This window comes from Macaca fascicularis, chromosome 17 (assembly GCF_037993035.2).
Source record: "Macaca fascicularis isolate 582-1 chromosome 17, T2T-MFA8v1.1".
Classification (NCBI taxonomy): domain Eukaryota; kingdom Metazoa; phylum Chordata; class Mammalia; order Primates; family Cercopithecidae; genus Macaca; species Macaca fascicularis.
Window position 1 is genome coordinate 26,599,290 of NC_088391.1, and position 27,364 is coordinate 26,626,653.

At 38.9% G+C, this 27,364-nt stretch overlaps 1 long non-coding RNA gene across 3 annotated transcripts in view; it reads right to left on the reverse strand.

Moving 5' to 3' along the window:
* The window catches only part of LOC107127949 (uncharacterized), a 311,927-nt gene that overhangs the window by 235,991 nt on the left and 48,572 nt on the right, over nt 1-27,364 (reverse strand). Inside the window, exon 3 of one of the 3 annotated variants that reach the window (XR_012426946.1) lies at nt 2,449-5,200. The exons of the other annotated variants lie outside the window; for them this stretch is intronic. This is a non-coding gene — a long non-coding RNA (uncharacterized lncRNA). Of the gene's footprint in view, nt 1-2,448; nt 5,201-27,364 lie in introns of those variants that run through there. 3 annotated transcript variants of the gene reach the window in all.

Below are 27,364 nucleotides of genomic sequence, written 5' to 3' on the forward strand. Positions count from 1 at the left end.
AAATAGAGACAATTTGACTTCCTCTCTTCCTATTTGAATACCCTTTATTTCTTTCTCTTGCCTGATTGCCCAGGCCAGAACTTCCAAATACTGTGTTGAATAGGAGTGACGACAGCGAGCATCCTTGTCTTGTACTGGTTTTCAAAGAGAATGCTTCCAGCTTTTGACCATTCAATATGATATTGGCTGTGGGTTTGTCATAAATAGCTATTAATATTTTGAAGTATGTTCCATCAATACCTAGTTGATTGAAAGTTTTTAACATGAAGGGATGTTGAATTTTATTGAAGACCTTTTCTGCATCTACTGAGATAATCACGTGGTTTTTGTTGTTGGTTCTGTTTATGTGATGGACTCTGTTTACTGATTCACATGTGTTGAACCAGCCTTGCATCCCAAAGATGAAGCCAACTTGATTGTGGGGTATAAGTTTTTGGATGTGCTGCTGGATTCAGTTTGCCAGTATTTTATTGAGGATTTTTGCATCAATGTTCATCAGGGATATTGGCCTGAAGTTTCCTTTTTTTATTGTGTCTCTTCCTGGTTTTGGTATAAGGATGATGCTGGCTTCGTAAAATGAGTTAGGGAGTCCCTGTTTCAATTGTTTGAAATAGTTTCAGATGGAATGTTACCAGCTCCACTTTGTATTTTTAATAGAATTCAGCTGTAAATCCATCTGGCCCTGGGCTTTGTTTTGATTAGTAGGCTATTAATTACTTTGTTAATTTCAGAACTTGTTATTGGTCTATTCACGGATTCAACTTTTTCCTGGTTTAGCCTTGGGAGGGTGTATGTGTCCAGGAATTTATCCATTTCTTCTAGATTTTCTAGTTTATTTGCATAGAGGTATTTATAGTATTCTCTGATGGTAGTTTGTATTTCTGTGGAGTTAGTGGTGATATCCACTTTATTATTTTTATTGTGTCTAGTTGATTCTTCTCTCTTTTCTTCTTTATTAGTCTAGCTAGTGTTTTATCTATTTTGTTGATTTTTTCCAACTCCTGGATTCATTGATTTTTGGAGGGTTTTTCATGTCACTATCTCCTTCAGTTTTTATCTGATTTTCATTATTTTTTGTCCTCTGCTAGCTTTTGGATTAGTTTGTTCTTGCCTCTCTAGCTCTTTTAATTGTGATGTTAGAGTGTTGATGTGAGACCAAAACAGACATATAGACCAATGGGGCAGAACAGAGACCTCAGAAATAACACCACACGTCTACAACCATCTGATTTTCAACAAACCTGACAAAAACAAGCAATGAGGAAAGGATCTCCTATTCAATAAATGATGCTGGGAAAACTGGCTAGCCATATGCAGAAAACTGAAACTGGACCCCTTCCTGACACTGTATACAAAAATTAACTCAAGGTGGAATAAAGACTTAAATGTAAAACCCAAAACCATTAAAACCCTAGAAGAAAATCTAGGCAATACCATTCAGGATATGGGCACCGGCAAAGACTTCATGACAAAAACACCAAAAGCAATGGCGAAAAAAGCCAATATTCACAAATGAGATTTAATTAAACTAAAGAGTTTCTGCACGGCAAAAGAAACTATCATCAGAATGAACAGACAACCTAGAGAATGGGAGAAAATGTTTGCATCTACCCATTTAACAAAGGTCTAAATATTCAGAATTTACAAGAAACGTAAATTTACAAGAAATAAACAACCCCATCAAAAACTAGGCAAAGAATTCGAACAGACACTTTTCAAAAGATGACATTTACACAGCCAACAAATACGAAAAAAAAAGCTCAACATCACTGATCATCAGCGAAATGCAAATCAAAACCACAATGAGATACCATCTCATGCCAGTTAGAATGATTATTAAAAAGTCAGGAACAATAGATGCTGGCAAGGCTGTGGAGAAATACGAACACTTTTACACTGCTGGCGGGAATGTAAATTAGTTCAACCATTGTGGAAGACAGTATGGCAACTCCTCAAGGATCTAGAACCAGAAATACCATTTGACTCAGCAATCCCATTACTGGGTATAGACCCAAAGGAATATAAATCATTCTACTATAAAGACACATGCACACGAATGTTTATTGCAGCACTGTTTACAATAGCAAAGACATGGAACCAACCCACATGCCCATCAATGATAGACTGGATGAAGAAAATGTAGTACATACACAGCATGGAATACTACGCAGCCATATAAAGGAATGCGACTATGTTCTCTGCAGGGACATGGATGAAGTTGGAAGCCATCATCCTCAGCAATCTAACACAGGAACAGAAAACCAAATACTGCATGTTCTCACTCATAAGTGGGAGTAGAACAATGTGAACACATGGACACAGAGAGGGGAGCATCACACACTAGGGGGGAGAAGAGGGAACTTAGAGGACGTGTTGATGGGTGCAGCAAATCACCATGGCACGTGTAAACCTATGTTACAAACCTGCACATTCTGCACATGTAACCAGTTTTTTTTTTTAGAAGAAATAAATTTTTAAAAAAGAAATTTCTCAAAGCTCCACCCTCTAATCACCTGCTACAGAAACACTTGGTTTTTTTTTTTTTTTTTTTTTTTGTACATAAATGCAGATCTTTAGACCCCATCCCAGATCTGCTGAATCTGGGTAATATCCAGGAATCCACAATCTAAACAAGCCTTAGGTGGTGTTTATATATCTTAAAACTTGAGAACTCCTGTTGTTAATGCATCTTAGTTCCTGTAAGGTGTCCTAGTCCTTTATCACTTTGCACTGCTACTTTGAACCTAGAGGTACATCTTTGATTAACTGGAACTTTAAAGGTCAATGTTCCTGTAGAGAAAGACTGGAAAACCTTTCTAGTTTACATTTGAAGCAGTGTATTCATTGCCAGAAAAGAAGGAACAGGTTGATTTTACTCCGGAGAAGCAGATCCACCTTCTGAGGTTCCCATTTTTATAATTTGGACAAGGTTGCAACTATCTTTGTGAGACCTGGCACCCTCACACTCAGCTTGCATCATTAGCCTTCACATGAGTCCCTGGACAAGTTCAACAGGGAACCTGTCCCTGAGAAGCTAATGGGATCTTCCATAAGCATGTATTGCTTTCACCGATTTAAAACAAATATGTAACAGAAAGGACTCCTTTTCAAGCTAAAGAGAAACATGGAAGTGTGCAAAAGGAACTGTGTCAGGGTCCAGAGATTTGCCTCTGTCAACATTGTGTTCTGGGACTTCAGGTGGGCACTACATTCCCAGCAATCATTACTAATTTCTAAAGGTAGTGAAGCTGGATTTAAGACTTCTAAGCTTCCTTCAAACATTAACAAAATGTGTTTTAATTTTTCCTGTAAGGTTTAGAAATGATTTCATTTACAGTTATTAGTTCTAATAGAAAATTGTTAGTTCCTATGTGTGTAAAAGTCTAAAACTAGCACTGAGAATATGCATTGCAAGGTTTTTAGCCCACACTTGAAATATAGATGTTATAAAGCATTATTATGCCTGAGAGGAAGTTTGGAGTTCTGAACACTTTGATTTACTAAGATTATACTGCAAAACATATCAGTAAAAAGTATTTCAGGAGTAATTTTATTTCAGTAAAAGAGACTTCATCTTAGTTATTTTTATTTATAAAACATCCTAAGGAATATCTATTTCAATATTACTATGTATAGAAATTATTAATAACACCTTGATCTGTTAGTTCTTTTACTATAAAGAACCTAGATTTTATCTTATTTTTATCTTTATAGATTCATGGAGTACAAGTCAGTTTTGTTACATGAATATATTGTATAGTGGTGAAAGCTGGGCTTTTAGTGTGCCCATCACCCAAATAGTGAACACTGTACTCAACAGGTAATGTTTCAACTCTCTTCCACCCTCCCTGCTTTTGGAGTCCCCAGCGCCTATTATTCCCCTCTGTATGCCCACATGTACCCATTGTCTAGCTCCTACTTATGTGAGAACATATGGTATTTGAGTCTCTGTTTTTGAGTATTTCACTTAGGATAATGGCCTCCATCTCCATCCAGTGTGATACTGGTTTCATAGAATGAGTTAGGAAGAAATATCTCCTCCATTTTTTGGAAGAGTTTCAGTAAGATTCGTACCAGGTCTTCTTTGTATGTCTGGTAAAATTGGGCTATGAATCTGTCTGGTCCTGGGCTTTTGTTGGGAGATTTTTTTATTACTGATTTAATTTCATTGCTCACTATTGGTCTGTTCAGGATAATCTAGATTTTATATTTCAAACATCTCACAATGTCTTCTACTAACAGCATTTTAGTAACTCAGTGATACCCTATTCTATGATCCATATATCTTAAATTATCTTTAAACTTTAAGCTTTAAAAGTGATAAAATAGTTAAGATACATGGTTTATATCTCAGATACTAACTTCTCTGGAGTGCACTCTCCAGTATAAACTGCACTAGAAAATCTGAGAATGGAAAGAATCCTAATCAGATTATCATTTATCCTCCTGCCATAGCTCCACTGAGTCATCATAAAACTTGTGGAACAGCAGGATTCTTCATTGTCCTACGTGACAAGGCTAATGTTTTTTAATTCATTCATTATCCAGAATTTTCCCCAAAGTCTTGCCCAAGCTCCCAAGAATGTAACTTGAGCCTTAAGTTTCCTTTCATTGTTGGTTGCATAATTCTCTGAGAGGCAATGACCAGAAAGTCCTTCCATCCCTAAAGCTAGGAAACACTGACCTTTAACTTAAAGCCTTTCTCAAGTTTGAAAATATGAGGACTGTATGTGCGAAATATTCTAAGTCCTATAGAATACCAGCCTCATATAAATCTAAGTTATGCTTCCTTTAAAAACAAAACTTTAAACTTCAAACTAAGCCTTTTCTTTTGTAAAAATTTCTACAGTAGCAAATTGAGGGCCCTGAAAACATTTCTTCCAGCAAAACTGATTCCACTGTTTCCCCAGACCTCCTTAACAGAAAGCAGGAACAATAATCAAACCCTTTGTAGCTGCATCATAAGCAGCTCATGTCATCATCCAGCAAGTACAGTGTTACCAGAAATCTTCCATCTTAGACTGTGAAGAGTCTTGGGTTTTAATTTGCACCTGTGTGTATTTCATTAAAGCAATGAACCTCAAATTTTACAATACCAAGGTTCAGATTACACAGGTAAATGGGACTTACTTTGCATAACGCATTGCCTACCTGATCAGTAGCCACTCTCTGCCAACTCTGCCTCCATGTGACCAATGTGCTGTAGGGCATATGCAAAGAGAAGAATGCAAGGGAAACAGACTGGTTATGGTATTACAATTAATAGTCACGTATTTTGGTTCTGCATTGAAAGAGAAGTAGCTATAGTTTAGTGAACTGGTTACTGCATATGACTTCAAAAACCCTAAGTTCAAATTCCTGTCTGCAACTTAGTGGTGTGTAATGTTGAGATGATCACTCAACTTCCCTGAGATTATTTCTTCATCTATCAAAATCAGGCATAAGGACAAAAGAATAGATATATAGATCAATGGGTCAGAATAGAGAGCCCAGAAATAGACTCACACAATACAGTAAGACAGTCAACTGATCTTTGACAGAGGTGCAAAGGCAATTCAGTGAAGAAACGATAGTCTTTATCTTTTCAACAGATGGGACTGGAACAATTGGGCATCCACATGCAGAAAAATAAACCCAGACTCAGACCTTATACCATACGCAAAAATAATTAACTCAAAATGGGTCATATGCCTAAATGTAAAATGCAAAACTAGAAAACTTCTGGAAGAAAACACAAAAGAAAATTTAAATGACCGTGGGGTTGGCAATTACTTTTTAGATAAAATATCAGAAGCAACATCCATTTTTTTAAAAAATTGGTAAGTTTGACTTTACTAAATCAAAGACTGCTGCTCTATGAAAGACATTGTTAAGAGAATAAGACAAACGATAGACTGGGAGAAAACATTTGTAAGAAATAGATCTGACTTAAAAAAACACTTGTATCCAAAATACAAAATTGGACATAATGAAAATTATACAATTATACACAAGACTTGATTATTGTTCTTGCTCCTGATTTCTGTAAAGGAAGTTTGTGAAGAGAGAGTGGAATCAGTTTTGCTGGGAGAAATGTCTGTAGGGCCCCAGATTTGCTACTGTAGATATTTTTAAGGATGAAAAAGTTTAGTTTGAAGTTTAAATATTTTTTTAAATAAAGCATAATAATAATTTAGATTTTATCAGTCTGGCATTCTGCAGGACTTAGAATATTTTGCACATATAGTCATCATTTTTTCAAACATAAGAAATAGGCTTTAAATTGTCTTGGGTTAATGTTAAATTAAATGAGATTTATCAATTTTAAAAGTTTCTGACATACAAATAAAATTCAGTAACAGTTTCCTTTTCTTAGTAAGTTTTTTATTTTTTATTTCAATAGATTTTTGGGGAGCAGGTGGTGTTTGTTTACATGGATAAGTTATTTGGTGGTGATCTTTGAGATTTTGGTGCACCCATCACCCAAGCAGTGTACACTGGACCCAATGTGTAGTCTTTTATTCCTCGCCATGCCCCAAACTTTCCCCCAAGTCCCCAAAGTTCAATGTATCATTCTTATGCCTTTGTGTCCTCATAGCTTAGCCCTCACATATGAGTGAGAACATACAATGTTTGGTTTTTCATTCCTCAGTTATCTCACTTAGAATAATGTTCACCAATTCCATCCAGATTTCTGTGAATGCTATTATTTTGTTCCTTTTCATGACTAAGTAGTATTGCTTAATTTGAAGGAAAATATAATAAGTTATAATGCAGACATATAACTGCATATACATGTCTAAATATAGCCATTTGGTTTTCTAAGTGCCACATTCACTGGCTCACAAGATACACTTTCTGATGATGACAGTGGATATTTTCTTATTGCTTCACTGTTCTAGCAGTTATTTCTTAAGAAAGAAGCAGCCCGTAAGAATTCCCAGTTTACAACATGTCCCATTCTGTGTCTTCTGTAAGAAGAATTAATAATGATTCATGCTTTCTGGGAAAGACAGAAAATGACAATCATAAATGCTTATGAAAAGGATATTTAAGATTACACAAACACAAAGTATTACTTGTGTAATCTATACCCATTGCAAATTGTTCCAAAACTTGTTACTCATAAAATCCAAATTCTTGGCTGGGCATGGTGGTTCATGCCTGTAATCCCAGCACTTTGGGAGGCCGAGGAGGGTGGACCACGAGGTCAGGAGATGGAGACCATCCTGGCCAACATTGTGAAACCCCGTCTCTAGTAAAATACAAAAAAATTAGCCAGATGAGGTGGTGCACACCTGTAGTCCCAGCTACTCGGGAGGCTGAGGCAGCAGAATTGCTTGAACCCGGGAGGCAGAGGTTGCAGTGAGTCGAGATCGTGCCACTGCATTCCAGCCTGGCAACGGAGCAAGACTCTGTCTCAAAACAAACAACAAACAAACAAATTCTTTGGAGAAATTCAAGATGATAGATAAGAAATTCAACTTATAAAATCACTCAGCAATATCTGGTTACTATTTTTATGAGTGAAGAATCAAACTGTAGAATACTTAAATGATATGTTATCTTCATAATATGTTTTTCTCATATTTTAATCCCAAAGTAGTAAGTTAGGGGAATATAAGTTAATATCTTATTTTTTGTAGCAAAATGGGCTCTAAAATGTTCTGCTATATTGATTCCTATCAACACGGGCTGACTGATGAAGGAGCACAATCTACCATGATCCATTCCTTCTCTGAACACCTATCATTGATTCATTTAGAACCAGCACCAGGCCGACTGGACCTTTACTAGACAATATGCCTAAGCTTTCTCTCCCCTATGAAATACAAATTTCAACAACTGCAAAGACTTTGTCTTACAGTTTGTCAAAATTCTCAGAGCAGGGTCCAGGAGACAGAGCCAAAAAGAGTTACAAAAGAAGTAAAAGCTATGGACCCTGATAGGAAAACTAAAACAGGTATCTAAAACAATATAAAAAGCTGACAGGTATCCTTATCATTGGTAATGGAATAATTGTTACATCCTAAAAGCTAACAACCCTCATAAATCTGACAATTTTTATTTATATTTTAGAGACAGAGTCTGGCTATGTTGTCCAGGCTGTAGTGCAGTGGATATTCACAGGTGCGATCCCACTACTAATGAGCATGGGAATTTTGACCTGTTCCATGTTCGACCTGGACCAGTTCACCCCTCCTTAGGCAATCTGGTGGTCCCTCACTCATCATATTGATACCAAACTTAATGTGGACATCCAATCAGCATAGAGTGCTACAGCCCAGAATTCCTGGTCTCAAACAATCCTCCTACATCAGCCTCCCAAATATTATAGCTGGGACTATAGGCACACACCACTACGCCCAGCCTAACAATTTCTTTAATGGGAATATTTTGCAAAGAGGAAGATTCTTGTTCTACTTTGCAGTTAAAAAAAATAGGAAAACCCCAAAGTAAGGTCATTGGACAGAATATACATTGTGTCTACTCTGGCTCCATGTATTTAAGTAAATAGCATGTTAAGTAAGCTTTCTGGAGGGAGCTGGAGTTAAGTCTTAAAGCAAGAAAGGATATGAAGAGGAGGGCAGGTGATAGTGCTAGATGAGCCATGAAACAGGAATTAGCTTTAGCAATAGCACGAAGTGCATTACAAAAAAAAAAAAAAAAATCCAGTGCTAAAATGTAGAGCCCTTTTGGCATACACAGAGGAAAGGAGGATGGAAAGAAAGGAAGAATTGAGTTGATGGAGGGCACCAGTGAGCTTGCTGGCAGTATGCTGCATCTCAAGCAACTTACTTAAACTTCCCTCATTTTAAATATCACTGTGTAAAAGTGATCTCCAATGCCCCTGTCTGCCATGTGTTTGTTCAATCGAGCACCTTTCCTAACAAAAGCCTCAGGATTAGCTGCCTCTTGCATTGGTAGCTGTGAGAAAGAATGTGAAATTATTACCAGCTGAAATTGGAGAAAGAGGGCTTGAACGTGACCTCCTGTGGTATGGGCTAATGCCAAAAGGGGTTCAGACTTATACTAAGGACACATATCTCATAATCCTTTTCCCAAAATTTTCCCCACAGATTGAAAGTCACAGCTTTTATAGTGGGGGGAAGAAAACAAAACAGATCTGAAAGCAGGACAAAAATAAATCTATCTCTTCAAAACTCTGATTAGCATTCTGGATCTGGATCTTGGGTGAGTTCATACTTTTCTTCCACTAATAATTCCTTCCAGTCACGATACTGTCCAGTGGAGATGAAGTTTGAGCAGTTCCATCTTCCCTACCAGATGACTGTGGGAAGTGAATATGCTTTAAATATAATCAGTCTATTATCCAGCTCAAGGAGTAAAGTGTTCTTTTTAATTTGACTATCATCACCCCACAAGAAGCGCATCCTCCGTGTGCTAAAGTGCGGTAACCTGTGGGCTGCAGCTTGCTTTTGCACTGCAGATTTTTCAATGTAATTGCATGTAACACTTTATTTATAGTAATGTAAAAGTACTTAAAATCCAATTACATAGCTGGAAATTGCATATCTCTAAACAGATGCAGAATAATTAAAAAGAAATCCAGTGCATATCTATAGAAACTCTTTAGAATTACCAAAATGACTTATTTCAATATCCTCTGAGCAGCTCCTCTGGTTGAATTGCTAGCCTGTATTAGGTACATTAGCCTAATACACATTTCATATGACTTAATGGGGAATTAAAATGTAGTTTCCTTGCATTTGTTTTTCTTTTTTAGTTTATGACCCAGATAATTTCTTTAGTAGTGGTATGTTTCCATGAATTTCCTTTGCCCAGAGGATGGTTTGAGTGAGTAAGGTTCCTTGCTGGGGCCAACCTTTGAGGTGCTTAGTGGTGGACAGAGGGTAAAAGGATTGTGTTTTCAATGTGGATAAGGAAGTGTGGCTTTATGAGATGATATTCACTGACTGCATCAAGCTTCCTATATTTCATATCTAAAAAACTCATAATTGGAAATTCTACCACTCTGGGAAATCCCTGGTCATTATCCACTCCTTCTAAGAGCATATAGGAATACCATGAATAATTGAAATCCATCCAGAGTGCTATTAATATTCTTAATTAATCTTGTATGCACCACCCAAAACAAAAACCAAACACACAAACTGTTTATCAACAGAAAAAGTTGATAGGTATATTTCTTTTTGGTAATGGAATGATCGTTACAACCTAAAAGCTAACAATCCACATAAATCTAACAATTTTTATAAATGAAACTATTTTGCACATAGGAAGATTCTTTTTCTACATCGCTGTTAAAGAAAAATTACTCTCAGCTGCCCAAGCACAGTGGCTCATGCCTGTAATCCCAGCACTTTGGGAGGCTGAGGCAGCCAAATCATGAGTTCAGAGTTCAAGCCCAGCCTGGCCAACATGGTGAAACCCTGTCTCTACTAAAAGCACAAAAATTAGCTAGGTGTGGTGGTGGGTGCCTGTAATCCCAGCTACTTGGGAGGCTGAGGCAGGAGAATTGACTGAACCCGGAAGGCAAAGGTGGCAGTGAGCCAAGATCATGCCACTGTACTCCAATCTGGGTGACAGAGAAAGTCTCTGTCTCAGGAAAAAAAAAAAAAAAAAATTACTCTCAGTTAAAACTCCTGAGCTTCAGGAAAAATAATCTCTTTGAAAGTTCATATTAATAACTTCAATATTGCATTAATATAATTCTTGGTCTTTAATGTATGTGACATAATTGAAAACATTTTCAGTAACAAAAATATATTGTATGTATTATTTATGCCCACCACGAAGAAGCTGAACTTGCTGTGGAAACCAGGAATTTATTTGTTATACTCAATTTTCTCTTCATAATAGAAATAATAATCCTGGCATTTTAAAAACTGCCAACAGTTTCTACATTGTCTGGAAGCTGATTTTTCTAGATTTACATGTCTCTTTTATTATTCTCATATTTCTCAGCAGTCTTAACAGAAATTCAGGAATGTTGTTCCCAATAGATATGAAGGTGACTCCAGATCATTTCGTCCCCCACCTCTTCCACATCCCTTAGGTCATTTTCCTTGTAGTTTGGTGCCCTCTTGCTCTCTCCTCTGCCTCCTTCCTTATCAACACAGCTCCCAGAAACAGACCTGCTGTGAGTCATTTTCATGAGTATGAAGGTCAGTAGCTCTATTATCTTGTTTTCAAGCAAATGAGTTGCAGGTACCAGGAAGTGGGAGAACAGAGGTGTTTTAAGAAAGTGAAATTTTTATAGTTATAGTAAATCACCCCACAACTTCACCTTATTAGCCCCAATATAATAATTAGTTTACAAGGGAGAAGAAGGCATGGTCATCTTAAATTTATAAATTAAATAAATCCGTGTGGGGCTTCATGACCTCTGTGATTTTGGTTGTTCACCCATGTGTTTGACAGAACACATTTCCCTTTGGGTTTTGTGACTGTAATCCAGCAATTTGTGACTTTTTATTCACCAATTACTAATCTGTGCCGTTTCTGTCACTTTCTTTCTATTCTTCAATTGAGGGACATCCACTCATACTTTTCTGCGATGGTTACTGTGAGACTGAATGAAGGAGGATGAACGCAGAAATGAAAACTTAAGACAAAAGAAACTTTTAAAGAAGGGGTCACGGGGCTCCTTGCTTTTAGTGAGTAAGGATCTTGAGCTTCCACAGCCCTTCGTATTTGTTGGGTAGAAAGAGCAGGGAGGAGGAGCTAATGATTGGTCAGTTCCTTGATTGATCACAGACTCACAGTATTGCTAACAGGCTTCAGATGTGCCTAATCACAAGAAACTGCACCTGGGGCGCTACTGCCCTCAGCATTCCTTCTGGGTGGCAGATGCAGTTTGTCAGTTTGCTAACAACCTGCTTTCATGAGAACCGTTTGCTGTTTACTCATATAGCCTCCAGTGGTCACGACCCTCATTCTTTCGGCCTCCAACACTTTTCTATTCTCTGTTTCTTCCTGATTTTTCCAGTTGCATTCTTCTGATGCTTTATTTCAAAAAGATGACTATACCTATTGCTCCTGTTGACCAGCATTATCATTACATAAGAGATAATTTGTGAAATGGTACACTAGCCATGTGGTTTATGTCACCTGCTCCCTATTCCCGATGAAGAAGTCTAATCAGAGGGAGTGAGTGACTTAAGTAAGGTCACATGGCAAGTGGCAGGTGACCAGCAGCTTTTTCCCTCACCACTTAGGAGCTGTTAATCCATTTCTCAGTTGGCTGGACTGGCATGCTTCTGGGCAGAAAAGGCATGAGAATGTTGGATGGCCATCCCAAAGCAAAGACCAAGGTTCATGTGGAAAGGAGCCCTCTTCTGTAGTGATGGTCACCTGGGTCAGGCAGACCTCTTATTCTGAGCAGTTCGACATTGAAAATTCCATAAGGGGGTTGGGGGGCAAGATGGCTGACTAGAAGCAGCCACAATCAGAGGCTCCCACCAAAAAGAACCATAATAGCATGTGAATCCTGCACCAATAACCTAGGTATCCAGGTTCTCTCATCAGAACTGACTATGCAGCTGGCATGATCCACAGAGAGGAAGGAAGAGCAGTGTGGTGCAGTAGCCCACCTGGCAGCCACAGGGAGCAGGGGAGCCCCAACACCCCAGCCAAAGAAGGGAGTGAGTGAGCGTGCAAACCCCTGGGGAAACCATACTTTTTCCGTGGAACTGTGCACCCCATGGATCTGAAGACCCACTCGCGAACCCATGGCACTGAGGCCCAGGGTCCCAAGTCTGGAGCCGTGCAGATTCTCAAATGCCTCTCAGCTAGAATCTCCTTAAGCCTGCCAAGTCTCCAGAGAGGGGCAACCAGCACCACAGCTGCAGCTGCCTGCTGTCTGAGCTCCTTGCGGGAGGGGCAGCAGCCAGCACTGGGACTCATAACTGCTTAACACGCTAAGCTTCCTGGGTAGGGGAAGGGCGGGATCCATCTCTATAGCTCCAGGCCATGCTTTTCACCTGATGGAGCCAAGGAGGCTGGACAGCTTGGTCCCAAGTGGTGTCTCCCACAGCCCAACACACTGGCTGTGGCAGACTGCAGCCAGAGCACCTCTTCAGACCTGACTCTGACTCATCCATCCTCACTAGTTGGGGCCTCCCTGCAGGAAACTGAACAACTCTAGCCAGAGGCTCAGGGACAGAACCCTGATCTCTCTGGGCCTGAGCCCCTAGCGGGAGGACTGGCCATAGTCTCTGTAGACCAGCAGACTTAGTCTTTCCTGCTGGTAGTTTTGAGGAATCCAGGCAGCCAGATGATGGGGTTTTCCTCAAGTGAAGCACACTCCTTCCACCAAGGGACAGTCAAAGTGCTTCGTTAAATGGGTCCTGTTCCCTGTGCCACCCAACTAGGTGAGACCCTTCAACAGGGATTTTCAGACACCCTATACAGGAGCGATCCTACTGGCATCAGCTTGGTGACCCTCGAGGTCAGAGATCCCAGAAGAAGGAGCAGGCACCCATCTCTGCTGTTCTCTAGTCTCCTTGAGTGACATGTCTAGGTGCAGAAGTGAATCAAATGAACAGGTACAGAAGTGAACCCCCAGCAAACCGCAGCAGCCCGAGAAGAGGGACCTGACCATTGAAAGAAAAACAGAAAGCAACAACAACAGCATAAACAACAACAAAAAAGTACACACAAAAACCCTATCCAAGGGTCAGCAGTCTCAAAGATCAAAACTTGATGAACTTATGAAGATGAGAAAGAATCAATGAAAAAACACTGAAAACTCAAAAGGCCAGGGGCCTCTTCTCCTCCAAATGATTGCAACACCTCTTCAGCAAGGGGGCAGAACTGGACAGAGGATGAGATGGACAAATTAACAGAAGCAGGCTTCAGAAGATGGGTAATAACAAACTCTATTAAAGAAGCATGTTCTAACCCAATGCAAAGAAGCTAAGAACCTTGAAAAAAGGTTATAGGAGCTGCTAATTAGAATAACCAGTTTAGAGAGGAACAGAAATGACCTGAAGGAGCTAAAAAACAAAGCATGAGAACTTCCTGTAGCATACACAGATATCAATCGGCAAAACGACCAAGAGGAAGAAAGGACATCAGAGTTTGAAAACCACCTTGCTGAAATAAGGCATGCAGACAAGATTAGAGAAAAAGGAATTAAAAGGAATGAACAAAGCCTCCAAGAAACATGGGGCTACATAGAAAGATTGAACCTGTGATTGACTGGAGTACCTGAAGGAGATGGGGAGAATGGAACCAAGATGGAAAACACACTCAGGATATTATCCAGGAGAATTTTCCCAATCTAGCAAGACAGGCCAACATGCAAATTCAGGAAATACAGATAACACCACTAAGATACTCCAAGAGAAGATCAACCCCAAGACACAAAATCATCAGATTCTACAAGGTCAAAATGAAGGAAAAACTGTTCAGGGCAGCCAGAGATAAAGGCCAGGCCACCTAATAAAAAGGGAAACCCATCAGACTAACAGTGGACCTTTCAGCAGAAACCCTTCAAGCCAGATGAGAGTAGGGGCCAATATTCAACATTCTTACAGAAAATAATTTTTAACCCAGAAATTCATATTCAGCAAAACTAAGTTTCATAAGTGAAGGAGAAATAAAATCCTTTCCAGACAAGCAAATGCCAAATGATTTATCACCACAAGGCCTGCCTTCCAGGAGCTCCTGAGGGAAGAACTAAATATGGAAAGGAAAAACCAGTACCAGCCACTGCAAAAACACACCAAAATATAAAGACCAATGACACTATGAAGAAACTGCATCCACTAGTGTGCAAAATAACCAGATAGCATCATGATGACAGGATGAAATTCACACATAACAATACTAACCTTAAATGTAAATTGGCTAAATGCCCCAGTTAAAAGACACAGTCTGGCAAATTGGATAGAGTGAAGACCCATCAGTGTGCTGCATTCAAGATACTCAACTTAAGTGCAAAGACACACATAGGCTCAAAATAGAGGAATGGAGGAAAATTTTCCAAGCAAAATAAATGCAGGCATTGCAATCTTAGTCTCTGACAAAAGAGACTTTAAAACAACAAAGATCAAAAAAGAAAACAAAGAGCATTACATAATGGTAAAGAGATTAATTCAACAAGTAGAGCTAATATATATGCACTTAATACAGAAGCACCCAGATGCATAAAACAAGTTCTTAGAGATCTACAGAGAGATAGAAAATTAACAAGGATATTCAGGACCTGAACTCAGCTCTGGATCAAGTGGACCTAATGGACATCTACAGAACTTTCCATCCAAAATCAACAGAATATACATTCTTCTCAGTGCCACATGCTACTTATTCTAAAATCGACCATATAATTTGAAGTAAAACACTCCTCAGCAAATGCAAAAGAACCAAAGTCATAACAAATAGTCTCTCAGACCACACTGCAATCAAATTAGAACTCAGAATTAAGAAACTCACTCAAAACCACACAATTACATAGAAATTGAACAACCTACTCCTGAATGACCCCTGGGTAAATAATGAAATTAAGGAAGATATCAAGAATTTCTTTGAAATTCAAGAAATTCTTTGAAACCAGTGAGAACAAAGACACAACGTACTGTCTTTGGGACACAGCTAAAACAGTGTGAAGACAGAAATTTATAGCACTAAAATGCCCACATCAAAAAGCTAGAAAGACTTCAAAACAATACCCTAACATCAGAATTAAAAGAGCTAGAGAAGAAGAGCAAACTAATCCTAAAGCTAGCAGAAGACAAGAAATAATTAAGATCAGAGAAGAACTGAAAGAGAGACATGAAAAACCCTTCGAAAAAAATCAATGAATCCAGAACCTGGTTTTTTGAAAGAAAAAAAAAAAATAGACTGCTAGCTAGAATTAATAAAGAAGAAAAAGAAAGAAGAATCAAATAGACACAATAAGAAATGATAAAGGGAATATCACCACTGACCCCACAGAAATAAAAACTACCATCAGAGAATACTACAAACACTTCTACACAAATAAACTAGAAAATCTAGAAGAAACTGATAAATTCTTGGGCACATACACCCTCCCAAGACTAAACCAGGAAGAAGTCAAATCCCTGAATAGACCAAAAACAAGTTCTGAAATTGAGGCAGTAATTAATAGCCTGCCAGTCAAAAAAAAGCCTAAGACCAGACAGAATCACAGCTGAATTCCACCAAAAATACAAAGAGGAGCTGGTATCATGCCTTTTGAAACTATTCCAAACAATGGAAATGGAGAGACTCCTCCCTAACTCATTTTATGAAGCCAGCATCATCCTGATATCAAAACCAGGAAGAGACACAACAAAAAAGAAAACTTTAGGCCAGTATCCCTGAAGAACATTGATGCAAAAATCCTCAATACTGGCAAACCAAACCCAGCAACACATCAAAAAAACTGATCCACCATGATCAAGTCAGCTTCATCCCTGGGATGCAAGGTTGGTTCAACATACGCAAATCAATAAATGTAATCCATCACATAAACAGAACCAAAGACAAAACCACATGATTATCACAATAGATGCAGAAAAGGCCTTTGATAAAATTCAACATCCCTTCATGTTAAAATCTCTCAGTAAACTATGTATTGATGGAACATATCTCAAAATAATAAGAGCTATTTATGACAAACCCACAGCCAATATCATATTGAATGGTCAAAAGATGGAAGCATTCCCTTTGAAAAGTGGTACAGACAAGGATGCCCTCTCTCACCACTCCTATTCAACATAGTATTGGAAGTTCTGACCAGGACAATCAGGCAAGAGAAATAAATAAAGGGTATTCAAATAGACAGAGAAGAAGTCAAATTGTCTCTGTTTGCAGACAACATGATTCTCTATTTAGAAAACCCCATTGTCTCAGCCCCAAAACTCATTGTTAAGCAACTTCAGCAAAGTCTCGGGATACAAAATCAATGTTCAAAAATCACAAGCATTACTTTACACCAACAATAGACAAGCAAAGAGTCAAATAATGAATGAAGTTCCATCCACAATCACTACAAAAAGAATAAAATACCTAGGAATACAGCTAACAAGGGATGCAAAGAACCTCTTCAAGGAGAACTACAAAGCACTGCTCAAGGAAATAAGAGAGGACACAAACAAATGGAAAAACATTCCATCCTCATGCTTAGGAAGAATCAATATCGTGAAAATGGCCATACTGCCCAAAGTAATTTATAGATTCAATGCTATTTCCATCAAACTACCACTGACATTCTTCATGGAATTAGAAAAAACGACTTTAAATTTCATATGCAATCAAAGAAGACCCCATATAGCCAAGGCAACCCTAACCAAAAAGAACAAAGCCGGAGGTATCACGCTACCTGACTTCAAACTATACTGCAAGGCTACAGTAATCAAAACAGCATGGTACTGGTATGAAAATAGACATATAGACCAATGGAACAGAACAGAGACTTCAGAAATAACACCACATATCTACAATGATCTGGTCTTCTACAAACCTGACAAAAGCAATGGAGAAAGGATCTCCTATTCAATAAATGGTGCTGGGAAAACTGGCTAGCCATATGCAGAAAACTGAAACTGGACCCCTTCCTTACACCTTATACAAAAATTAACTCAAGATAAAGACTTAAACGTAAGACCCCAAACCATAAAAACCCTAGAAGAAAATCCAGGCAATACCATTCAGGACATAGGCATGGGCAAAGACTTTATGACTAAAACACCAAAAGCGATTTCAATAAAAGCCAAAACTGACAAATGGGATCTAATTAAACTAAAGAGCTTCTGCACAGCAAAAGAAACTGTCATCAGAGTGAACACGCAACCTAGAGAATGGGGGAAAATTTTTGCAATCTATCCATCTGACAAAGATCTATAATCCAGAATTTACAAGGTACCTAAATTTACAAGAAAAAACCAACCCCATCAAAAAGTGGGCAAAGGATATGAACAGACACTTATCAAAAGAAGACATTTATGCAGCTAACAAACATATGGAAAAAAGATCAACATCACTGATCATTAAAGAAATGTAAATCAAAACCACAATGAGATACCATCTCATGGCAGTCAGAATGGTGATTATTTAAAAGTCAGGTAACAACATATTCTGGTGAGGCTGTGGAGAAATATGAACACTTTTACACTGTTGGTGGGAATGTAAATTAGTTCAACCATCATGGAAGACAGTATGGCAATTCCTCTAGGCTCTAGAACCAGAAATGCCATTTGATACAGCAATCCCATTACTAAGTATATACCCAAAGAATTATAAATCATTCTGCTGTAAAGACACAGGCACACATATGTTTATGGCAGCACTGTTCAGCAAAGATTTGGAACCAACCCAAATGCCCATCAATGACATACTGGATAAAGAAAATGCAGTAGCATAGACAGCATGGAATACTATGCAGTCATATAAAGGAATGAGATCATGTCCTTTTCAGGGACATGGATGAAGCTGGAAGCCATTATCCTCAACAAACTAATGCAGGAACAGAAAACCAAACACTGCATGTTCTCACTCATAAGTGGGAGTAGAACAACGAGAACACATGGACACAGGGAGGGGAACAACACACACGAGGGCCTGTTAGTGGGTGGAGGGTGAGGGGAGGGAACTTAGATGACAGGTCAATAGGTACAGCAAACCACCATGGCACACGTATACCTATTTAACAATTCTGCACATTCTGTACATGTACTCCACAGCTTAAAGTTAAAAGAAAAGAAGAGAAAATTCCCCAAGGAACAGAGTCAGAAGAAGTTGTTCATCTGGTCTTAGTCATTTTCCAAGCTTTTACCAGGTGTCTACTCTTGCTGGGCACCCTTAACTATAGTGCTAGGGAAAGAATTTGTGATACAGAGATGAATATGAGATCACCACAGTCACTGAGGAGCTCACTGCAGGGCAGGACAGACAGAGTAGTGTGGGCCATGGCATTAGAATGCCATAGTGCTGAGATGCAGAGAGGGGAAACGGATTAACCCTTTGTCTAAGGGATTTTCAACTCTCTCACAGAAGAAGTGAGATTTAGTCTGAGTAGTGAAAGATTAGAACAGTTGACCAAAAGAAAAGTGTAAAGAAAAGTGTAGAAAAAGTATTCTATGCAGAGAGAACAGCATGCACCAATACTCCACGTATGAAAAGGCACAATGCTTTCTGGAAACCATCAAAGGTGTGGCTTGTATGTTGAAGAGTTGGGAGATTGCCAGGTGATAAGCCTGGAAAGAAAGGGTGGGGAAAATTTTAAAGTGAGTGGCACAATAATGAGTTTTATTTTCACCTTCTAGGTTATAACAGTTTTTATTAAAGGAAACAGAATTGCCCAATCTGCATTTTTTGATCTAAAGACAGGGTATAAGATATGTAGAAGAGAGATGCATCCCAAGGCAGGGAGACAAGTTAGAGAACTAGTACTAACGACCAGGCAGAACTGCCAAAACCCTTAACTAGGGCAGTAGCCATGGAAATGGAGGAAAAGAGAAAGACAATAATGGCAAATTCAAGAGAAAAATATTATCTTAATTAAATCCTATGCCGTCTACTATCTAGTCTTTGGCACTTTCTCTAAGGAAGATGTTGAAATCAATAAGAATAAAAATCAGGTAGTAGAAGCCGGAATCAGAGGTCCTCCAAGTCCAAAACCTTGGCCTCCCTGCTGACACCATAAAATGGTATGAATCCTGCCTTTGTCCTCTGAGCCCAGGAAGGGAGGGTGACAGACTAGTGACAGTAGAAAGAGACCATGTTTGCACTAGGAGAACTTTTATATCTAAGTCAAAGTGAATAAAGGCTGGAACACTCTACCACACAATATTGTGGACTGTCTCCCTAGAGGCCTTTCAAAACTATTTCTTGGAAGGTTTAGGCTGGATTCCATGAAGCTAAGTCACATCTGGCACAATGTGCCCAAATCATTCTAAGCTCCAAATGGAAATAGCGTGCTGCCCCATGCTGTGCCAGTCAGAGCCCATAAAATCTCCATGCTTGTTAATTTCTCTGAGTATATCGCACTATGAGTGGCTCATCCAGTAAGACCAGAGGAAAAATCAGCAAGGGAATAGACATTAGGGAATGGACATGAATGAGAGCAAAAGCACTGGATCTCTAACCTGAGGGATGGTGCCAGGAAGTCAACTTGGAAAATGATGGAGGAACTGAGTGTTGGAATCAAGTAGAGGAAACACTTGCTGATATTCAGTGATGAAACTCAACCTTTTGTTTTCCCTCTGTCCTTTTTCAACTTGCAAACATTTTCCAATACTTTCTTCTCAGATGAGAATTTAAGAAAAAAAAAAAAAAGGTCCCTTGCTGTTCTCCTTTTCAAAGCCCCCACTTATGACCATAGACTGCCAGCATTCCTAAAATTCGAAGTCTCTTCTCTCCAGAAACATCATCTGGATACAGTATTGCATCTGGAATGGGGAGCTGGAACAGGCAGAGGAGTGGGGGAAGCCTGGTGGAGGGCACATATACCTTCTTCAGAGGGGAAAGGAGGCAGGGATTTACTTCAAAGTTGGAGAGATGGTTTAGCCTGTCTTCCCTACCATGGCCAAACAGCTGTACTGACCCCATCTCTTCCCAAAATGAGCCACAGAATCAAAGAGAGTATGTTGGCACCAGGATCTTGAGGGGAGAGAGTCTTGAGCCTGTAACATTAGAAAAATAGACAGTCATCCTCACACTCTCTTTCTAAAATTAGAACCTTCTCTGTCTTCTGTAACATATCGTGATCAAAAGTGTATATTCCTATCCTGTCTGGCAGCTATTCCACTCAGAAAGCCCATTCTAGGTAAGCAGAGATCTTTCTGGTTCGTGTTATCTTGGAAATATAATTCCCAACCCTTGTCTTCCTCCTACTCCACACTTGGTCATAGCTCAGGATGTCATCGGAAACATCTTCTTTGAAAGTAGTAAGCAAATGGGAATTCAACCTGCTCATGTGTGCAAATGACAGTGCATCTGGTTTACCCAGCTGGTGACTCTGTGGTCTTCTACTATCCAACACTGGTACCCACAGTACATCAGCCTCAATTTCTTTTCAGGACTCTGATGCTCCGAGTTGCAGTTCAGGAACATCTCCCCTATGAATCCAAACTACTAGAGCCTGAAATTTCATCTTTGTATGCAATTAGTTACTAAATACACTGAATCAAATGCTACTTCTAGATTTGGGAGGCTCCCACTGTCCACAACGGTCACCACTACGAGTCTGAATTATAAGGGAGTTATGCACAGGGCCTTTTCTGAGTCTTTACTCTCTGCGTCATTACTTTACCCCAACACCGACACATCTGTGAAAACAGGGCAGCCTCAGCAGGAAAAGAAAGAGTTCAGAGTTTTGTGGAAGAAGAAAAAGAATTGGGGGTACAGGGCTGTTGTTAAGTTTATAACTCCTGTTCCTCAGTGACGTCTTTCATTCTACAGGTCTAGCTCCATTCCTCTCTCCTTGCTGCCTTCTCAGCTCAGTGCACATCCCTTTGTTCCTATACCAATGTGGAGTCTTTGGAAACTGCCCTGATTTAGGAAACTCTAGGGTCAGCTTCAGTTATTTTAAGTGAAGCTTGATTATTAAGGAATTGAGGAGAAAGCAAGCCAGTCCCCTGGTAATTACCTTAAATCTCTTCTAACGAAAATAACCAAGAAGGTCTTAATGTTCCCCTCTATTTGATTAAACTTTAGACAGGTTTCTTCCAGACTGTACATCATTGACCTCTCTTTTCTTAGAGCATTTACAAGTTTTTTATCTGCCCCTTTGAGATGTAAATCATCTCTCAGCATCTTTGAGATGTAAATCATCTCTCAGCATCTTACCAGTTTCACATCCCAGGAATGTCTTTCTCAAAGCCATCCCTTTGATAAGTAACCTTTAAGGAAGATAGTGCCCCTATTCCCACCCCTGTGGGAAGGTAGGAACCTAATTTTGAGAAACATCAATCGACAAACACAGAAGGCCAAATCTCACTGATCAACCTCTCCAACATTCTCCAAGATTTTTTCACTAGTTCATCTTGGTACACTTATGCCCCCTCTTAAAAATGGGAAGTGTGTCATTAGGCAACTTCAAACATCATAACATGCACTTACACAAACCTAGATAGCATAGCCTACTACTCACCTAGGCTACAAACCTGTATAGCATGTCACTTTACTGAATACTGTAGGCAATTATGACACAATGGTATTTGTGCACCTAAACAAATCTAAATATAGAAAATATTCAGTAAAAATAAGACATAATCTTATGGGACCACTGTCATACGTGCAGTCTGTCATTGACCGAAATATCATTATACAGCACATGACTATACTTAAAACCTTTTGTTTCAGGGAGAGTTGAGTTCAGGCTCTTTCCCCCATTGGAATAGTCTTGACCCCTATTCCAATAATCTTTCTGTGTTTTTTTGTTTTTGTTTTGAGATGGAGTTTCACTCTGTCACCCAGGCTAGAGTGCAGTGATGCAATCTCAGCTCACTGCAAACTCTGCCTCCTGGGTTCAAGCAATTCTCCTACCTCAGCCTCCCAAGTAGCTGGGATTATGGGCATGCGCCACCACACCCAACTAATTTTTGTATTTTTAGTAGAGATGTGGTTTCACCATGTTGGCTAGGCTGCTCTTGAACTCCTGACATCAGGCATAAGCCACCGCACCAGGCCACAATAATCTTAAATAATTTTTTCCTTGCCTGTTTAACTGAAATTTTTCTTTTACAGAATGCAGAATTCCAAACTTGGATATCTGTTTCAACTTAATTCTCTGTACTGTCAATTCAAAAAGAGTAATTGTTGGATACACATCATTATTGATTTGTTAAAGCCTGTAGAATATACAATACTAAGAGTGAACTTTAAGGCAAACCATGGACTTTGAGTGATAATAACATGTCAGTGTAAGTTCTTCAGTCATAACAAATGTACCCCTGTGGGGCAGGATGTTGATAGGAGAAGGCTCTTAGTATGTGTGGGTGGGAGTTATGTGAGAACTCTATGTACTTTCTGCTTAATTTTCCTGTGACTCTAACCAGAAAAGCAAAGTCTAATATTTTTAAACATTTCATGGTGCTGTTTAAACTTGTGTACTGTTTTGAAATTTTTATGTCCTCCTATCTAATTCTTACATTACCTTCAATAGATGCCTTGTGTGCCTTTAGAGAGAGAGAGTGGAGCAGAATTCCTTAAGCCTCTCAATGAGAATCCAAGCTGGAATCCAGTGGATCTGTCTCTGAATATTGTGACTAGAAAAAACTGCATTAGAACAGAAAGCTGGTCAGAAGAGAGACATTAAGTTTCGCAGGCCCTGAAGGTGGGCTGGGTAAACTTTCTAATAAGTAAGACAGTGTCCCAGTTCCTTACAGTGTTAAGCAGAGAGGATTGACTTGCATTTCAATCAATCAATATGTGTTGTAATATGTGAAAATATCTTAGACATGAGAGTAAACACTTAGAAGTTTGCCTTAAATATATGTGACCCCTATTCCAATAACCTTTGGAATAGGTTTCTTCCAAAGGTTTTTTTGCTTGTTTGTTTTTTAGATGGAGTTTTGCTCTGTCACCCAGGCTGGAGTGCAGTGATGCAATCTCAGCTCACTGCAACCTCTGCCTCCCAGGTTCAAGCGATTCTGTTTTAAATGACTGTTATTTTAACTAAGACTTTAAAAATGTATACCATGTAGCAATGTTTACTTTCTTATCACAGGACTTCCTTACTTTCTTCCTTTACCTTCTGATTTGATTACATTTATTTTTCTATTCCAACTTTCAGTGCATCAGGGTTTAGTTTTCCTGACTTAACTACTATGAAATTGATGGCTGTCTCTCTCACTGGTCTGTATACAGCTACCTAAGTCCAGGCAAAATAAGACTGGTCACTCCTTAGTAAGCCCCATTGCTCCATAGCAGACCCGTATTACCCTTCTGTAGAATAGAGAATCCCGCATGCAGTTTCCTTTATTATTTATATACCTTGTGTGCCATTTTAAAGTTTGTGTCCTCCTATCTTATTTGCCACTGCAAATTGCACACTACTAGATGTTTCCTAAGGAAAAGGAGGTTACACAACAGAGAACTGGATCCCTACAAGTTATTAAATCCTTAGTGGTCACTTTGCTTTCATCATTTCACCTTTAAATAAAGGCTGTAACATTTACAATCCACTATGTGACTTGCATGCGTAAGAACACTGCCCAGCTATTTACAGTACCAAATTGCCTTGAGAGAAGGGGGCGAAATCCCCTCTCATATTAAAATGCTCAAAAGCAATCAGCTGTGCTGCCTATCATAAAATCTAAGATCATAAAGGAAAATAAGAATTATGTTCAAACTGTATCAAATTGTGCCCTACATAGAAGGATGACTGTGTTCCTGTAAACAAAAATATTTTGCTAGATGAATTACTTGATTTCTAGACTTTATTTTAAAATTCATAGACTGCATTGGCTTAAGAAAAGACGAGAGTATTGAAAATATCTTTTTGTAAGATTCATAATGGCTCTCTGAAGAGAAGTTATGATTCAGATGAATTTTAATTTATTTCAGGCTAATCACAAAAGTTCAGTTAATTAGCACCAAAATACCTTTTTTCACTCTCATAGTAAATACATGAAAATTTTACCTTGCATGGCATTTTTAACAGCGTACATTTTTATTTGCAAAATCAAGATCCACAGAGAGGCAATCCTGTGAAACTCATTTTGACCATAGAACTTAATCCATTCTGCAGTGTTGCTCATAGTATTTAAAAGGCAGGGAGACCAAACACTGCCTGTCAAAATCCTGCACATGCCTGATGCTAAGCTGCCATCTGTGTCCTCAAGCCTTAGTGAAGTGTCACCACAGCCATTGGCCCAATGCTAAGCTCTGTGGCAGTACTTAAACTACTCTGCTTCGTACTATAACTACCTGTATCATTTTTTTCTCCATCCACATGCTTAACTGAAGATTCTTCGGAATCAGACTGTGGATCTAAATTTTCTAAGTTATAGCACCTAGTTCAGAGACGTATGCACGTAGACTCTCAGAGAATGAATAAATCATTGCACATTTCAGGAAACCACTAATACATGGTATTAAACTATATTACCACTAAAGTATCCTATTTCCCAATTTCTTATTTGCTCTTCCACAAAACTCAACATACATACACATAATAAACACATATTTACAGCCATTTCCCCTTGTTCTTCATCCTTTTTTAATTCACTGCAAAACTGACCCTAAAGATGGCAGAAGACACCAATATACACAGTCCATAACTTAGCCAGATCTACAGAGGAATACACTCCTAGCTTGTCCCCTTGTTACTGAGTTCACGTATATTCACTATGTTCCAGGCAATTTCCTTGACTAGAAACACAGTAGCGTGCGAAACAGAGTTGGCAACTGACTTATGGTGTCTGCAATCCGCTTGGGGAGATAGACACTAAGTAAACAAATAAATACCAATATGACTACCATTTGGGTAAATGAAAAGAAAATGACACTAAGAGAAATTTATGTTAGAGAGGACTCGCTTTAGAATGAGTGGTCTGGGAAAATCTTTGAAGAAGTATTATTCAAGTTGACATTCAAAGGGTGTGCAATAGCTAGTAAGGAAAAGAGCATTTTACACACAATAAATGGAGATGTAGGGAAGAATGGGTGTGCTTCAGGCACTGAAATTTAGCGAGAGATGGAGAGAGAATAGCATTTCTGAATATTGGGAAGAAAAGGCAAAAAGCTGATTTTGCTAAGCCAAAGACACCATGGTGAGGCGTTGGAAGAAAGTTAAGTCTGGCTGCTGTGTGGAGAATGGATTAGGATGGGAGCAAAATTGGAAAGGGGACAATTTAGGGCCACTGAAGTAGTCCACGTAAGAAATAAAGAGGTGGACCACAATGCCAGTAAAAGAAAAGTAGACAGGTTTATGATGTATTTTGAAGAAAAAAGTCTCTAAGAGTTGATGATGGAATGAATATATGAGATGAGGAAAGGGAAGAACCAAGACTGATTCTCAGATTTCAAACTAGCATCTGGATGAATGGAGATGCCATTTAATGACAGAGGATCACTGGAAAACAGATTAACAACATATACATTCTATTCCAACGATCATGTATTAAAATGAAACTAATCAATGCTGTGTTTTGGCATATGTTTGAACAACATTTGCCTACACTATAAAAATAAACGCCTGGGGTTTCTGATCAGATAGCATACTGTTACAAGTTGCTATGTCCACCCCAAACCCAAACTGGCTGCCTCTCAGAATTGGAAAGTGGTTGATGGATCCCAGAAATGAAGGTTCTCAGGTCCTGGGGAAAAAAGCATCCTGGAGAGGAGCGTTAAGTGCTGTGGACCAGGGAGAGCCCAGGAATGCTGCCTAAGAAATTTCTTTTCTTTACTGACATTGGCCTGGCTGGGCCATTCTGCAATGTGGTGAGGCAGGAAATGGGTCCTGTCAGCCCACGTCCCAGTCTCAGACACAAAGAAACATTAGGATCTGCCAGGGTTGTTTGGGGCATAGAGAAGGCACCAGTAGATGCACCTCTTTCCCCTCTTACTGAGAGGTAGGTGAAACAACCTAGGGAGGAGGGCTTAATAGCAACACTAGAAGCTAGAATATAAAGAAGGCTTCATTTCTGCATTCTAAGGTAAAATGATTTCAAAGGTAGAATTATGTCCCATGAAATCTATCAATCAAGTGTGAAAGAAAATAAGATATTTTCAGTCAAGCAAAGTCTCACAAATCCTCCTTCTATAGACTCTTTGTCAAGAAGCTGCTGGAAGATGTGCTCCACAGAGTAAAAGAGTAAACCAGAAAAAAGGAAGTCAATATAAACAGGAAATAGCTTCACAGGAGAAAAATATAAGGGAATCCCTAGGAGACTGGTTGAAAAAATAATGTTCTTATTCACCAGGTCTAGAGCAGTGCACCCTAAATTAGACTTGAGTAAAAAAAAATTTTTAACATTGCCAGATTACCTGATAATGTATTTAATATTGAAAGGAATTTTACATTTCTGATAAATAGCAAATGACAAAATGAGGCAAGTGTTAAACATAATCAAAAACACATAATAAAGGGACACAATCATAGTATTCTATGCAGCTCAGCTATGAAAAACATAACTGTATTGTGTGATGAAAGAAGGAAAGCAGGGATAGAGGGAGGAATGTGTATAATAATGACTAAGCCTTTATTTGCCATAATAGTGAAGGGAATCAAATGTTACCCAAATGTCTAAAATCCTGAAAATCAAAATTCCAAATGTTGACATTCTGAAAGCTGAATTCTGGGAGAAGTGATTAGTGCATTTTTGGTTGTGCATAGGATAGTTGCATCATGTTAAATGGAACTATTATCTTGTTATTGTCTTTATTTGGAAATTAAATATGGTTTAAGGAGGAGCATATGGATGCCAAGCTGACAAGGGGTAAACTT